Source organism: Fistularia commersonii, chromosome 4 (assembly GCF_037954325.1).
Source record: "Fistularia commersonii isolate RoL2024-O1a breed Wild chromosome 4, RoL_Fcom_v1.0, whole genome shotgun sequence".
NCBI lineage: Eukaryota > Metazoa > Chordata > Actinopteri > Syngnathiformes > Fistulariidae > Fistularia > Fistularia commersonii.
This window is the reverse complement of record NC_141287.1, coordinates 19812896-19827647: the sequence shown is the minus strand read 5'-3', so window position 1 is coordinate 19827647 and position 14752 is coordinate 19812896.

Sequence of the window (14752 nt, the reverse complement as noted above, 5' to 3'; positions counted from 1 at the left end):
GTAAAGTGTGACGACGGCAAAAGAGTAGCTGTCCTCGAAAACTCTCCAGAGCAAAGGGAACGGTGCAGCGGGGCTTGTTAATGGGCCCTGTCACCCCAGCAGAGAGCGTTCTGGGGAGAACCTCCACACAAGTACGGTCCCAAATGGATGCTACCATATTTTTCTGTGTCTGCTTGATGTTTAAATGTGTCAACATGTCAGCATGTCACAAATTAGGCAGAGACTCATTACAGGTTTAGACAAAAGGCGTCCGTCAAATGATTAGGCTTGGCCGTCCTCCTTCCCCTGCAGTCGGCAGCAGCCCCGCTGTGCTCCTGCAAGCGGGACTTTGGTACTTTTGAGGCTCTTAAGAGATTTAAAGACAGTGAGATTTGCAGTTGTTATCATGTCACCTGTTTCCTATTTGAAGAATTTGGAAGAAAAAAAAAAAGACGTTCTTATACGGCTAAAAGTACACTGCTCAAAAAAATAAAGGGAACACTCAAAAAACACATCCTAGATCTAAATGAATGAAATGTTCTTATGAAATACTTTGCTCTTTACACAGTTGAATGTGCTGACAACAAAATCACACAAAAATGATCAATGGAAATCAATTGTATCAACCCATGGAGGTCTGGGTAAGAATCACACTCAAAATTAAAGTGTAAAAACAAACTCCAGGCTGATCCAACTTTGACGTAATGTCCTTAATGTCCTGTGCAAGATTTCATTTCATAACAGTACACGACAATTTTTCCTTTATCATTCTATTGTGCACTCCTTACCTCACTTGTTACTAAGACACTTATAGTTTCATCACTTATTTACTAAGACACTTTATAGTTTCATATAGTTTATAGTTTATTTTATTTCTAATTCTGCCTTTTCTTTTTATTATTTATTACTGTTATATTTTCTGTAACTCTGGCACAACAATTTCCTTCGGGATTAATAAAGTTGTTCTTATCTTATCTTATCTTATCTTATCTTATCTTATCTTATCTTATCTAAAACAAGTCAAAATGAATCTGTGTTGCTTCCTGAGTGGACACTATGATTTCACAGAAGTGTGATCGACTTGGAGTTACATTGTGTTGTTCAAGTGTTCCCTTTATTTTTTTGAGCAGTATATTTGCTCACCTGCTTTGACTGGCGTATGAACTAATTCCCATCCCTAAAGCACAGCTGGAACAGCTTCTCTTCTTGGAAGGCCGTTTGCAAGGTTCAGGAGTGTGTTCATGGGAATATTTGAGCATTTATGCGGTCACACGCCGATGTTTGACGAGAAGCTCTCGGCCTCAACTCTAATTCATCCCAAAAGTGTTCTTGGGGGTCTGAGGTCAGGACTCATTGCAGGCCAGTCAAGTTGATCCACGCCAGACTGTGTCATCCATGTCTACATGCACCTTGACCACGGCGACGTTGGAAAAGGAAGGGTCCTGATCCAAGCTGTTCCCTCAAAGTTGGGAGCATTGAATTGTCCAAAATGTCTTGGTATGCTTAAGTGTGTTCCTTTCTTAGGAACTAAGGGGCCAAGCCCAGCTCCTGAAAAACAACCCCATACCATCATCTCCCCCAAAGCAAACTTCTCACTTGGCACAACGCAGTCAGACAAGTACGGTTCTCCTGGCAACCGCCAAACCCAGACTCGTCCATCAGATTGCCAGACGGAGAAGCGTGAGTCTGGAGTCCAGCGTCGGCGTGCTTTACCCCGCTGCATCCCACGCTTTGCACCGCACTGTCTGATGTGTGGCTTGGATGCTGCTGTTAGTCAATGGAAAGCCATTCTATGAAGCTCTTCAGCTCATCTGAAGGATGCGTGAAGTTTGGAGGTCAGTAGCCGTTGACTCTGCAGAAGGTCAGTTCACGTGTCTTACCGCTTCGTGGCCGAGTTGCCGTCGTTCCCAAACACTCCCGTGTTCTTCCAATCCGGGTGATGGTTGACTGTGATATATTTAGGAGTGAGGAAATTTCTCGATTGGACCTGGAGAGCGACGCATTCTTTTGCAAATGTTTGTTAAAACGGTCTGCTGCCATGGAAGTGATTGGAAAACCTGATTCTGATTATTTGAATGGCTGAGCAAATACTTTTGGCCATATAGTGTATTTTCATTTTTTTTCTTCTAACACAGAGAACTGTGTGTGTTTGTACTGGCCGTTCCCGATGCTTTGGGGACATAAATTTGTTTAAATACTCATAAATGTTGAAAATCGTATATTCCACAATTTTACAGCGAAGAGTTCCGGGCTCGGTTGTTTTCCCGGTGTGGCTTCATGCGATTTTTCTACGATATAAAAAGCTTTCTGACGCTACTTTTGAACCTTTCCATTGTTGCTGAGGCCGAATGCTGATTACCCTTATTTTTTATTTTAGCTCAGTTGTCATGGCACCCATGAAGGATTTGCAGTATCTCTCACAAAACTCCAGATGTGGGTTTGAACAGCAAGTCCATTTAAATGTTGATCATCAGCCATATGAAGCGTTGTGAGCTCCTAGACCGGTGACATCTTACACGTTTGGTTTTCACACAAAGCGTAACCTCAGTGACACAAACGGGGCAAATACGAAACCTCAACACAGCAATAACTCTATTTATTGATCTGATGCTTTTTGGGTACGAGAGACAACTGTTCCCATGATGTTGTGTACATTTTACTTTTTTTTAGCCGATAGCTTTCCAGCCGGTGTGTTTGGTGTGTTTGTAAGTGCTGACGAGAGGAGAAGTGAACCTGCACGCGTGACTGGTTTAACTCCGGGAGCTTGTGTGGGAGTTTGTGGCAACGCATTTTCTAAATTTAACGTTTCTGCAACACGCCATTATGTAAAGATACATTAATTAAGAAAAAATATTCATAAAATTATCATAATTAAAAAAAAAAAAAAATCAAGATTTGGGGCAACAAAATTGGACTACAGAATTGGACCACAAAATTTTAAGCTCTGATAGACTTCGACAATAACAATCAAGCTTTGATATAAGTATCTATTAATATATAATTTTTTTCATTCACAGTGTTTATTTTAGAATGAGAAGCAGTTCATATTCCGATCGCCATAAATCTACTTCACAATGAGAAACTGTTCAAAGACCAATGTATAAATAGATTATTCTGAATGTTATTTAACCAAAAACATTCACGAAATATGGCCAACAATATAAAATTTAAAAAATCGGTTGTTTCGTCCTCATTTTCGAGGCATTCACTTCTCAGAGTGACGCACAAGGGAAGATAGTGTTTTTGGTGTGCATTTAACAAATGTTTAAAGTCCTCAGCAGGATTTTTAACGTGATTTGATTTCTTGATGGCAGCCCCTACTGTTGTAATTAATTTTCCCCCCAAAATGATTATTTATATTTGTTGAAGTGCACTTTACTCTGTAAACCTGTTTATTTTGCCGCTTAAGGTCCTCACCTCTCTCCTTGCATTGCACCGTTTGTGCCGATCGAAGATATAGTGATAAATATGTATTTGTTCATGTGCTGATCGCCTCTAATAGACACTCACCATGACAAATAACCAGACCTAAAGCCTGCTTAACGCCGCAGAAACTGAAAGCTGAAACAGCACCAAGGATTCTTTCGTCCTTAGAAATCAGGACGATAGATATCTCGACCCGCATCACTGGCCAAGCAACTCAAACTTCACGAGGGGAAAACTTTGCAAAATTAGAAGGAAAACGTCCGGCAGGCAGCGATCCTGCAGGAATATCACACACAGACACACACACACACACAAAATAACCCACTTGGCGAGGCTGACAAGGAATGACTGAGGCTGAAGAAGTAATCCACCAGCATAGAAACACTCCTCACTGCGCACACACACACACACACACTCAACACCCACCGGGAGCGCAGAGATGAATGCAAGCTCATAGTTGGATATAAAACCAGGTTGTGACACGATACCATGAAGATGAACATTGTAGAAAAAAGAAAATAATTCCCTCATATCTTCAGCAGCAAAATGTTTAGAATATTTACAAATATGTAAACAAAGGAGGTTAAACTGTGTGTCTTATGATGTGCACGTGTAGAAGTGTAAATATGTGCAAACATATGTTCGGTCAATCAATGCATATACCGTGTGTGTGTGTGTGTGTGTGTGTGTGTGTACATATACATTAATTCATTCATTAGCTATACTGCTTTTACAGATAATAAATGAATTAATGAAAAAAAAAAATATATACACATATATTCCATGTGAACTGAATTTATTCAGCTTCTTCTCACTTTTTATTGCATATTTAAGGAGGAGGGCAGGGCTGCTGGTAGGACATTTTGTTGCTGTGTGTTCATTTTTTACTGTTTATTGTGCACTTTTGAAAAAAAAAAAAAAAAAAAAAAACAGCGTCACAGATGATCCGCTCTTTTTAGAGATACCTGTTTCTTCTTCTTTGTTGGATAAAAAAAAAAAAAAAAGGCAGTTACCGCAATGCTCAGACACCTGCCCCACTGCCGCACCTGCCTTGTAAAGGACACCGGAGCTGACCTTCCCATTGGTTTATCAGTGTTTGACCCAAAACACACCCATGAATTAATGAAGGGACTTAGAACGGACCCTTTGGATGATGCACCTGCTGCACTGGTAGTTTTTTAATCAGCTATAACTTGAAAAAAATCAAAAAAAAAATGCCATTTCATTCACTTTACAACCTCAGCATCTTTGCAACGAAGGCTCAGTGAAACAAGCCGCACTTTACTTTCCGTGTGATAATCTTGTTTTTTTTTTTTTTGAAGGTATCCTATAAGATAAGATAAGATAAGATAAGATAAGATAAGATAAGAACAACTTTATTTATCCCGAAGGAAATTGTTGTGCCAGAGTTTCAAGCAAAACATAACAATAATAGATAATAGTAGGAAGGAGGGAGAATAAGAAATACAATAAAATATAAAGTGTCAAAGTTAAAGCTATGAAGTGTTTGAAGGTCTTAAAAAAGTACAAAGATTTGAATATTCTCTTCGGCTGAAGGAAGAGGAATTAAAAAGTCCAGGTAGGAAAGACCTCCTGTGGCTAATCATAAATAATAAATAATAAATAATATAACATATAAAATATAAAATGCTGATATAAATAATATAATAAATAATGATAGCATTATTGCTATTATAACCTCCACCTTTTTGTCATATTTTAAGAAAATTTAAAAAAGGATCAGCAAGCATACTTTTCAAATCCACACTTTCTCTCATTACAGCACACACACACACACACACACACACACACACACACACACACACACACACACAAAAAGGCCCTCTCTTCTCCCTCTGGTGACACTGGCAGTCCTCTTGCTCCATGACAATGATGAATGCAGGACATGAAACACATTAATGCAGCGGATTCTGGTCAATGTCAGGTCTTTCTTCACTGTGTCAAGTTAAACAAACAAGATCAAGCAAAAGCGAAATGGTAATTGACCCTCCAGAGATACGGCCCTCGCTTCCGAAGCAGGGGGGGTCTGGGATGTTCTCTAAAATTCAAGATGGACAGCCCCCTCAAACAAATTCCGCTCTGGTCAGTGTCCAAACGATAATACCTAAATGAGGGTATAAGCGTCTTATCCTTTTTTTTTTTTTTTTTTTTTTTTTTTTTTTTTTTTTTTTTGCAGCGGTGAATTATAATGAGAAAGTGCTACGTGCTACATGATTTCTCCATACGCCGCTTCATAAGCCAATAGGTGTCATTGTAAGAAGTGGTTTTCCTTGTATGAGACGTCTCAAGCCTTTGTGGGATTTGATTAGGTGTAGAAGCCTCTGACATTCTGATGACACACACTGCGAAACTGTACTAATGAGAAGAATATTTGATTTTGAACTTCTTGTTTTAAGCATGAGGCTTGTACACTTATTTGATGTCCCTCAAAGATACAGGTATCCCCCCCCCCCCCCCCCACCCCTCCACATCTCCGTGTAATTGGAAGACTGTAGCACAGATTTACCTCGGCATGAAAAGTGACGCATCCAAGTCGAGTGGATTGTAATGGAATTATACATTTTTGCGCATTTTTAATTTCAAGTGGGTATAAAATAAATCTCCAATGTGTGTGAGTGCGTTTGTCAGCTCCTCGGTTTGTGATTCTGATTGTTTCCGCCTGAAAGTAACAGCGTCTCTTGTTTTTTTAAGCGGGACACGGCAATCATCTGTTTATAAATCATTCTGTCATTAAATGAATAAACTAGGGGAAACATTTTTTTTTAATTTAACTACAACCTTGATAAAATAGAAGTACAAAAAAGAATAAGATACAACTGCAAGTAAGATAAAAAATAAAAAGATTAAAGAAAAAATGTGAGTGCAACACAATGAAAGTGGTTCCAAAAAAAAAACAAAAAAAAACAATAAAATACAAATACATGGAGTTTGTGTAGAGTTTCCTCCCTGTGTCAGGTTCTCTGGTTTCCAGCCACGGTCTAAAAACAAGCAGGAGGTTCATCGGTGACCTAAAATTTCCCAGACGTGTGACTGGGAGGGTGAATGGCTAAAAAAAAAAAAAAAAAACTCACCCACTTACTGTAAATTTTAATAATCCATCTGTATATATGTTCATAACTGTGCAAAACTTCATAACAGCTACATGTACAATATTTACATATTTACTTTATAGTTTTGACTTGTTACTTAAGACACTTTATAGTTTATTTGTATTTCTAATTTTCCCCCTTTTTTTAATACTTTTTTTTTATGTTTATACAATTTTCTACTATTATTTATCATTTTTATATTTTTCTTGTAACTCTGGCACAACAATTTCCTTCGGGGTAAATAAAGTTGTTCTTATTCTTATGCACCATAGGATCCACTGGCGACCGGTCCAGAATGGATCTCAGAGTGCAGGATGAGCGATACGGATAATAAATGAACGCAAATTGCGTTAAAATCTGATTTTCAGCCCCAATCTGCGAATAAACGAATGACTCGGAGAGCCGGTAACTTTCCAAACGCAACAACTGGACACAAAGAGCCCCTCCATCCAATAGAATCCAATAATTAATTGTTAAAAAACACAAAATCTAACTGCCAAGGTGTGTTTGTGTGTAACTATAGTTGGATAATAGATGTGTCATCTAATTCATCCATATATTGTTCATTTGGCGCCGTCTCCCTGTCCTGTTCCTCGGCGGCGGACGTTGAAAATCCTTCATCCTCCAAACCGTAACGTCAGCGTGTGAAAAATACAAAAAATATTTATTGCATCGGTTTGATCATGAAAGCATAAGATGCAAATCCAAATTTAGAGCGTTGGAATAACTCCCGGCAGGTTGCACGTGACCGGTAGCTGGAAATGTAATTGCGTTGCCTTTTATTAAGCGGAGTGGTGTGTTGGATTTGATGCAGTCTTTTAATATCTGTATCTGTCTGTGCAGTTGGTGTTTTTATTGCTAATAATTTATTACCTGGGTTTTGTCTGCGTGGCCACTTGCATTTATAGAGTAATAAGGGAATGTATTTAATGTGCCCTGCTTTCAGTTGCAGTGTGGATTGGGAGCATGAATCAAGGGGGTTGATTAAACCATACTGTCCCAGCCTATTAAGCGTGCTTAATTTCATACCATCTATAAATAAAGCAATTATTTTCTTATGCATACTGTCGAAGCCGAGACCTCGTGTGTTTGGCTCCGCTGCGACAATTGTATATGACGGCTGTTTCCAAGAGGCATTGTTCATCCGTGGTTCTCCGCCGGTTAATCCACTTCTGACGTCGACCGCGGCCGTTTTGATTGAGAGACCGCTGCTGTTTTATTTTCTTTCCAACAAAGCTGTGGTTTTTAATTTTTATTTTATTTTTTGAAATGCACTCCTGAAATCGTTAAAGCCGGAAAATCGCGAGGTTTTTTTTTTTTTGTTCAATTTTATTTTATTTTTTTGCGTGTGTGAGGTTTTAATCTACAGATTGATGTGGTGCAGGCCACGTGGGTATTATACAATGCAAACTCCTCAAAAAGAACACAAACAGAAATCCTCAAGACCGAATATGTGGGAGGGCTTATCCGACTATTTGCTGCCAGTTTTAACACTCGAGGATACTTCGCGTTGAATAGATTGACGCTTTTATTCTTGAAATCCATTGTCTCTCTTTGCAGCCGGACGGTGTCTCCATCTTTGGAGAATTTAAACAAACAGTCGCGATCGCGCCCGGGGTTTTTCGGGATGGCGACGGGTTCCGACGCATATCCTCGCCGTGTTCTATTAATCCAAAACTCACTCGTCTATCTTTGTCTTTATCTCGCTTTTGACTTTGGTACGTTTTTGAAACGCGCGATGACCCGCGTCTCTTCCGAGACTCGGCCGTTCGGCTTCAGGACGTCTTTGAGAACTCACCGAATGACGCGGCGTGCCGACGAGAGGACCTAAATGCATCGTAATTAGAAAATAATGGGCCAGCCTTCATGGATGGGAGATTTCTACTTAACATTTTCCCTGGAAGCAAATGGGCTAAAGTCAAAATCAACCTGGGATAGGAGCCCGTCAGACCCCAATATAAAAGTTGATCTTGCCTGTTACAAGAGTGAGGCAGTGCGCACACAGGTGTAATGGCCACGCGGTCTCTATTAAAGCTAACAGCTCCCGTCTCCTTATAGGTGGTCATTTAGTAGAGCTGCTCATTCAGCCTAATCAATGGTTGGAGCCGCAGCCAACCATTAAATAAAAAAGAGGATAGAGATGAGGTGCCTCTGATTGGGGTTAATTGGATGTAATCAGAATTTATACTGTACAGTCGACGACTCATTAAGAACACATTTAAAAATAATGTCATTTGAGCTCAGGTCATTTAACCGTTTTACATGGGAAAAGTCCGAGCCCCAAATTGGAAAAAAATCGGCGCGGCTGCCGCGATCGTCTGGCCGTGACGGCCCGCCGCGGCGGTGAAAACCTAAACGCGAAAACGCCGTCGGTTCATTCGTCAGGTTTTTTTTATTTTACTTTGTTTTTTTTAAGACGACGTGTTTTATTTTCTCGCCGCTCTTAAATGTTTTTATCGACGTATTTAATCCCGCGTGTCCCGCGCCGTGTTTCGGACGGTGGGCGTAAGCGAAGCGCCTCGAGTCGAGCTCAGACGGACGGATTTCGGCGCTAATCCGTTTGATGTAAGTGAATTTAGGTTCTAATTCGCGGGCTTGTGCGGCGTCTAACAAGCCAGAATCAGCAACGCGGGGTTCATAAATTCAAGAGGAGAGCGAGGAAGACAGAGACAGAGTGCAGGATGAGAGAAGGGGGTAGAAGAATATGGTGTTTAACTGGAAGGCAGTATGTTTTATCAGTCACTGGCACCATTTAGCTGACAAAAATGAGCAGGCCCAGCTCTGGGAATAGGGCCTAGGCACCGGGTGTTCACCAAATCCTCACAAGAAGAATATCAGCACTTCTCACATGCTGCTGCCTGATATCCACTGCTCTAGCTGAAAACTATCTCCATTGTCCAGTTTGATTGCCTGAATCAAACTGATTTACTGCAAATCCATCTGAGCTTTGATAAATCTATTACAGTTTCATTTCGCTGATTTCATTAACGTGAATAAAACCAGCCATGCTTTCTGCATAACTGCCTTTTAATGGCTTGGCCCTGTCACCTGCCTCAGTATTAATCCCTCTGACTTATTGCTCCGCAGAGGGAATGAGTAATGGGTATTTGAATGTGATCAGCACAGTACAATGCAATTAAGGAACCAGTACTGTTCTGTGCTTTTAATCCTGAACTAATTTGAATTGCAGTTTGATAGCACTGTGAATCCTGCATAATTATGTAGGGTGCATATTAAACTCTGTGACAAACCGAAGAGGCCTTTAACTAGCCCTGCCACGAGGAGAGCGGCCAGGAAAGCGACAGTAAGGTAGCCACCGCCGCCGCCGCCGCCGCCGCCGCCGCCGCCGCACACAGGAAGTCTCAATTACCGCTGTCTTAGCTGACAGGTGAAAGTGGGGGAAGGTAACGGGAGGGTGGGGCGGGTCATTTGGAAGTGGTTGACACTAACGTCTCTTTTTTTTTTTTTTTTTTTTTCCTCCTTCCCCTCCCCATCCCCAACCTCAACAATTACGTACGAGTGTCATTTTACCCCCGGAGAGCGTCGCAGGAGCCTCCGTGCGTACGGAGGTTTTGCAAATATTTTGGGGGACGGTAGCGTTCCGTCATCGCGTCTTTGAATATATTTAGCTTGAGCCGACGAGGGGGTGCCTTTCCCCGGACCCGAAAAACAAATCGCGGCTCTCAAAACGATACTTTTCGTCCAAAGTTACCCGAAAATTCTCAAGCGAGAGCGACTGCGACTCCCCGAAGGAAAGGGGGCTCGACTGAAGAGTTAGAAAGAGATACGGAGACGGAGGGAAGAAAAGAAAGAAGAGGGAGACACAGAGGGGGCTGCTGGCTAAATTAAGCCATTGTGACTCAAAATCCTCCTTTAATAAGGTTCATGCTGTCTACAACTTCATCATTTTCTCCTGAATGATAATTACTTTATTCAATCATGTTCAAGGTTTTAGTGAAAGCTAGCATTGATTGATTAACTTCAATTACCATGCTTGCATTTGCATAGATAAAAACTGCTTTTCAATTTGTGAGTGGCACGCGGGTGGAAACCCTGCCTTGATATTTGCATTTCAATGTGAACGGTGAAGGATAAAGGTGGGAGAGGGGTCTGATCACTGCTAAGCCCTTTCTGGTCGGCTGCTCCAGCATCTATTTTTCCATAAACACCCTTTGTTATGATGTTGGTTTGCTCCCCTTCACGCAGAGCGAGCCAGCGGCGAGCTCCGTTTGCAGGCTGACTTGACGGCTCTGTTGGGGGATTAGGGCCGCGTTGCGCTACAACTCGGCGGAGAGCTGAGGTGAGCTCGGGCTGCGGTGCCGCGCGGCTCTCGCAACGGCCGAAAAACACGGCGAGACGTCGGTTGGAAAATTTCACACTCGGAGGAATCGTACGCGATCGTTCTCTATCTATAAGCTGAGCCAGCTAATGAAGACGCACGTGTGTACAGAGCAAGGAGGCAGTGGGAGATAATTACAATTATCGCGCGTCCATATCAATCATCATTAACCAGACAGAAACACACGTACGAGCCTCCTCGATTTATCTCGACAGACGTCTGTTGCGTTGGCCCGCCGATTCCTTTCGATTCCGCCAACTTTGCTCGCGCGCGTTCTTTATTATCGTCTCGAAGCTACGCGCTCCTTCTCCACCAGCCCTCACTTTTTGAACGTGGCCATTTTTTATTATTTTTTTTTTCCCCTCTCTCTCTCTCTCTCTCTCCTCTTTTTTTTTTTTTCCCCGCCATGCCATTCCATTTTTTTGTAATTGGAAGCCAGGAGCACGTAAGTGTGAAAAAAGTCCGCGGACACTTGATCACCGTGAGCTAAAATAAAAATTAATGAGAGATGGTGATATTAAAATGTGTAGAATTTCTATTTTCGGTGCAATCCACACGTGTACTCCTCGGCTATAAAGTGAGGGAGATCACAGCTGCGCCACTTATGCACGAGTATTGGGATTACTGTCACCTTTGTCTGCATATTTTTCTTTGATTAATGTCACCGGAATGCTGTGTCTTCCAATCGAGAATCAGCTTCATTTGCATGATTTTTTGTACATGGTGAAAATTTTGGGATAAATTAGCGCGTCTTCCCATCTGTGTTGGCGCGCCACCGAGTGATTTCGCCGAAGGAAAATAGTCTCGGGCGCAACTCTCTCAGGGAATTACACCTGTGAGATATGCTAATCATTTACGCAGCCATAATGACCTTATTTACCTTCATATAAAATACAGAAATTAGCATTAGGGACCCCTAAATGAACGGGGAGTTAATAATCAAGGCGCTCGCTCCAAGCCCTTATTTGTTAGGAGGGGAGGCTGGAACGTCAGCCTCAATATGTTTAGTTGCAGGCAACCATCAATCGATGTCTTTAAAACATATTATGGCGCCGTCTCCTATTGCTGCCTCGGAGGGGAATTCCCAGATGGTGGGCGATGATGAGGCGGTTGGCGTAGCTGTTTAGAGACGAGCATCTGGAAACACAGGTTGAATTAACACCGCGGGTCCCTCGTTTTCTCTAAATGAGAGTCATTCGATTAATTGAATTATTAGGCGTGCAAAAACGGAGGGACTAATAGATTCCGATTCTCCCGTCGTTATCGCCTCTCGTTCACGAGCGCTCGCGTTTCTGCGCGGGTCTGGCGGCTAAAAATCGATCGGCTGAGGGCTGAGATGCGCAAAAGTTTTCCAAAAACCCGCCGTCCCCTTTTATATCGCCTAATTTTCATTAGGCTTTTTCCCCCTTCGAGTCCTGCTGGTATCCATTTTTATCGCCCAATAAGGGGTCGATTTAGGCGACGACTGAATTCCATTAATCGTCAGGACGGGAACGTATCGCCGCCTCAATTACCGAGTCATTCACCTGCAAACGCTCGGGTATTTTTTTGTGGGGGGGGGGGGGGGTTCGAAAAGCATTGTGATTGGATGGAAAGGGAAAAAAAAAACGGGAGTCCAATTTCAGAAATACTTAGCCGTGTCTTCGACTCCCGTGGATATTTCTGCTACATTTGTTTCAATCAAAAGCGGATTGATCCGACGGATTTCGAAACTGTCGTCCTCCTGTCACTTCACACCGTCTGACCTAACGGATGAGCGGAACGGATGATCTCTGTCAGCCCCTTCGCGGGCCGCCCTCTTTCACATGAATCATGTGATCCCGGCCTAAAGTGGCCCCGTGTCGTCCCTCTCGCCGCGACCCCCGCCACGCCGCCCCCCCCCCCCCCCCGGTTCCCGAGCTGGAGAGCCTCCTGCTGGGACCGCTGAGCTGCTGGCGGGGTTCGGTGGGTTGAGGGGCACGAGGAGGAGGAGGAGGAGGGAGGCGGCTGGAGAACACTGTCAACAGCCCACACCTCCCCCTCCACCCTTTCTCCCATCCTCTGTCTCTTATAACCCTCCCCCACACACTCACAGACAGACATTCTTCCTGTTCAATGCATGTGTGTGTGTGTGTGTGTGTGTGTGTGCGTCCATGTCATTTGTCTCCATATGGGTTTCTCCGGTGGATGCATTTGTCAGAAAAAAAGAGAAAGAGGATGGAAGTGTGTGGTTGCTGATAGAGCCCCGCTGGCCGGGTTGGTTTCAGTGTAAATGTGCAGAAATAAAGGGAAGGGAATTTGGCAAAATAGGAAAAAAAAAAAAAGGACGCGCCACGTCCAACTTCTGAGTACGGCCGCGACTTGTTTTTAATGCAGCGTCGTACGATTTATCTTATCGCTCGCCGATTTCTTTTATATCGGCGCCCTTCTTTTTACCATTTGCCTGCGCACGTCCGGCCCGGTCTATAATGCAAACACCCGGGCGACTTAATTCGCGAAGAGGAGATACCGATTCCTCCGCCGCGGGAGATATATCCGGCACGTTAAACAAAGCAAACAGCTGCATTGAATTCTCATACGGCGAATCTAAGCCTTCAATTTTAGCCTCCCCTCGGAAGAAAGCGGAATTTTCACTTCAAATATATTCCCGGTACGAAAGAGATTGTATTGTGTTATCAAGGGTCTGTTTACCTAGTGAATCTACATATGGCTATCTAATATCTTTGTGCCATTGAGCAGGTTGGAGGCTGGAGTCCCAGGAGGCTCAAGACCGGGATTATGCATGGCGGGGTGTGAACTATTGCCCCTGCGTGATTGAAAGACCTCCACCAGCTTAGGCCCTGTTTATTGTACATTTGCATTGCTCAGGTCTGCGAGACTACTGGGAACTATCAGTGGCCGGGCAGTTCATATCAGCGCCGCTATAATTTGGTTTCCTCCAGAAACCTCTCATGCCTTGCAGCCAGCAAGAGGGGCAAGGCGGCTTACAGGCAATCGTTTACCTGATTGACTAGTATATGGTCTGATCAATATCTCGCAGCAGGGCCACGTGTGGAGAGAAAACAAATCGTATGTTTGTGGATGTAAAAATCCAGCGTTTATTGGGATAAAATACGCCGAACGCGCTTTTTTTTTTTTTTTTTTTTTTTTCTCGACGAAAACGACGGATCGCATCGGCGTGATCCGTGTCAATCGGCTCCCGGAGTAATCCGAAGAGTAAAACTATTAACGAAGATAATTGCATTCGGAGCGATGCCCCGAAGTGGTCAGCTGCGCAATTTCACTAATTTATCCCGGTGAAAGGTTGACCTTAAGAAATGTAATTACACACACCTTTGTTACACCAGAGCCTGAGAGAGGCCTGCGACACGTTTAGCGGCGGGAAAAGGTGTAATTACAACGAAACAATTAGCGCATCGTCCGGGAGCTAGCAAAGAGAACGCTTCCGATGCGTCGGCTCGCTTTGAACAAACAGCCGGTTCTGGCTAAATTAAGATTAATTTGATCGTATTCCCTTAATTCGCTCTGGCGGGTTACGGTGATAATTGGGAGTAAAGTTTGTTTGAAGCGTCGCGCGCCCTCTCTTTTTCCCGGAGTGCGCGGTAGGTTCTGCATGACGACGTGGAATTAAGTGTTTCGCGGTAACCCGTCGTAAACACACATAATTTATGAATTTTAATAAGTCCGCCCATGCCTCATAACTATGCATGACTTCATACTTACATAATTGACAGGAAATATGAACTGTGCCAAGGGTTGCCCATTAGAATGACTTTTCATTTAATTTTTTGACAGCCCAATACAGAAATGCAGGGGTTTCTTGAGCATATTTATGAAGAGCACAGGAACCTTTCTGGTGAAATCTAGCAGCAATCCCCCTAAGGCCAAGACCACCCCTTTTTATAATTACACAGTTTTA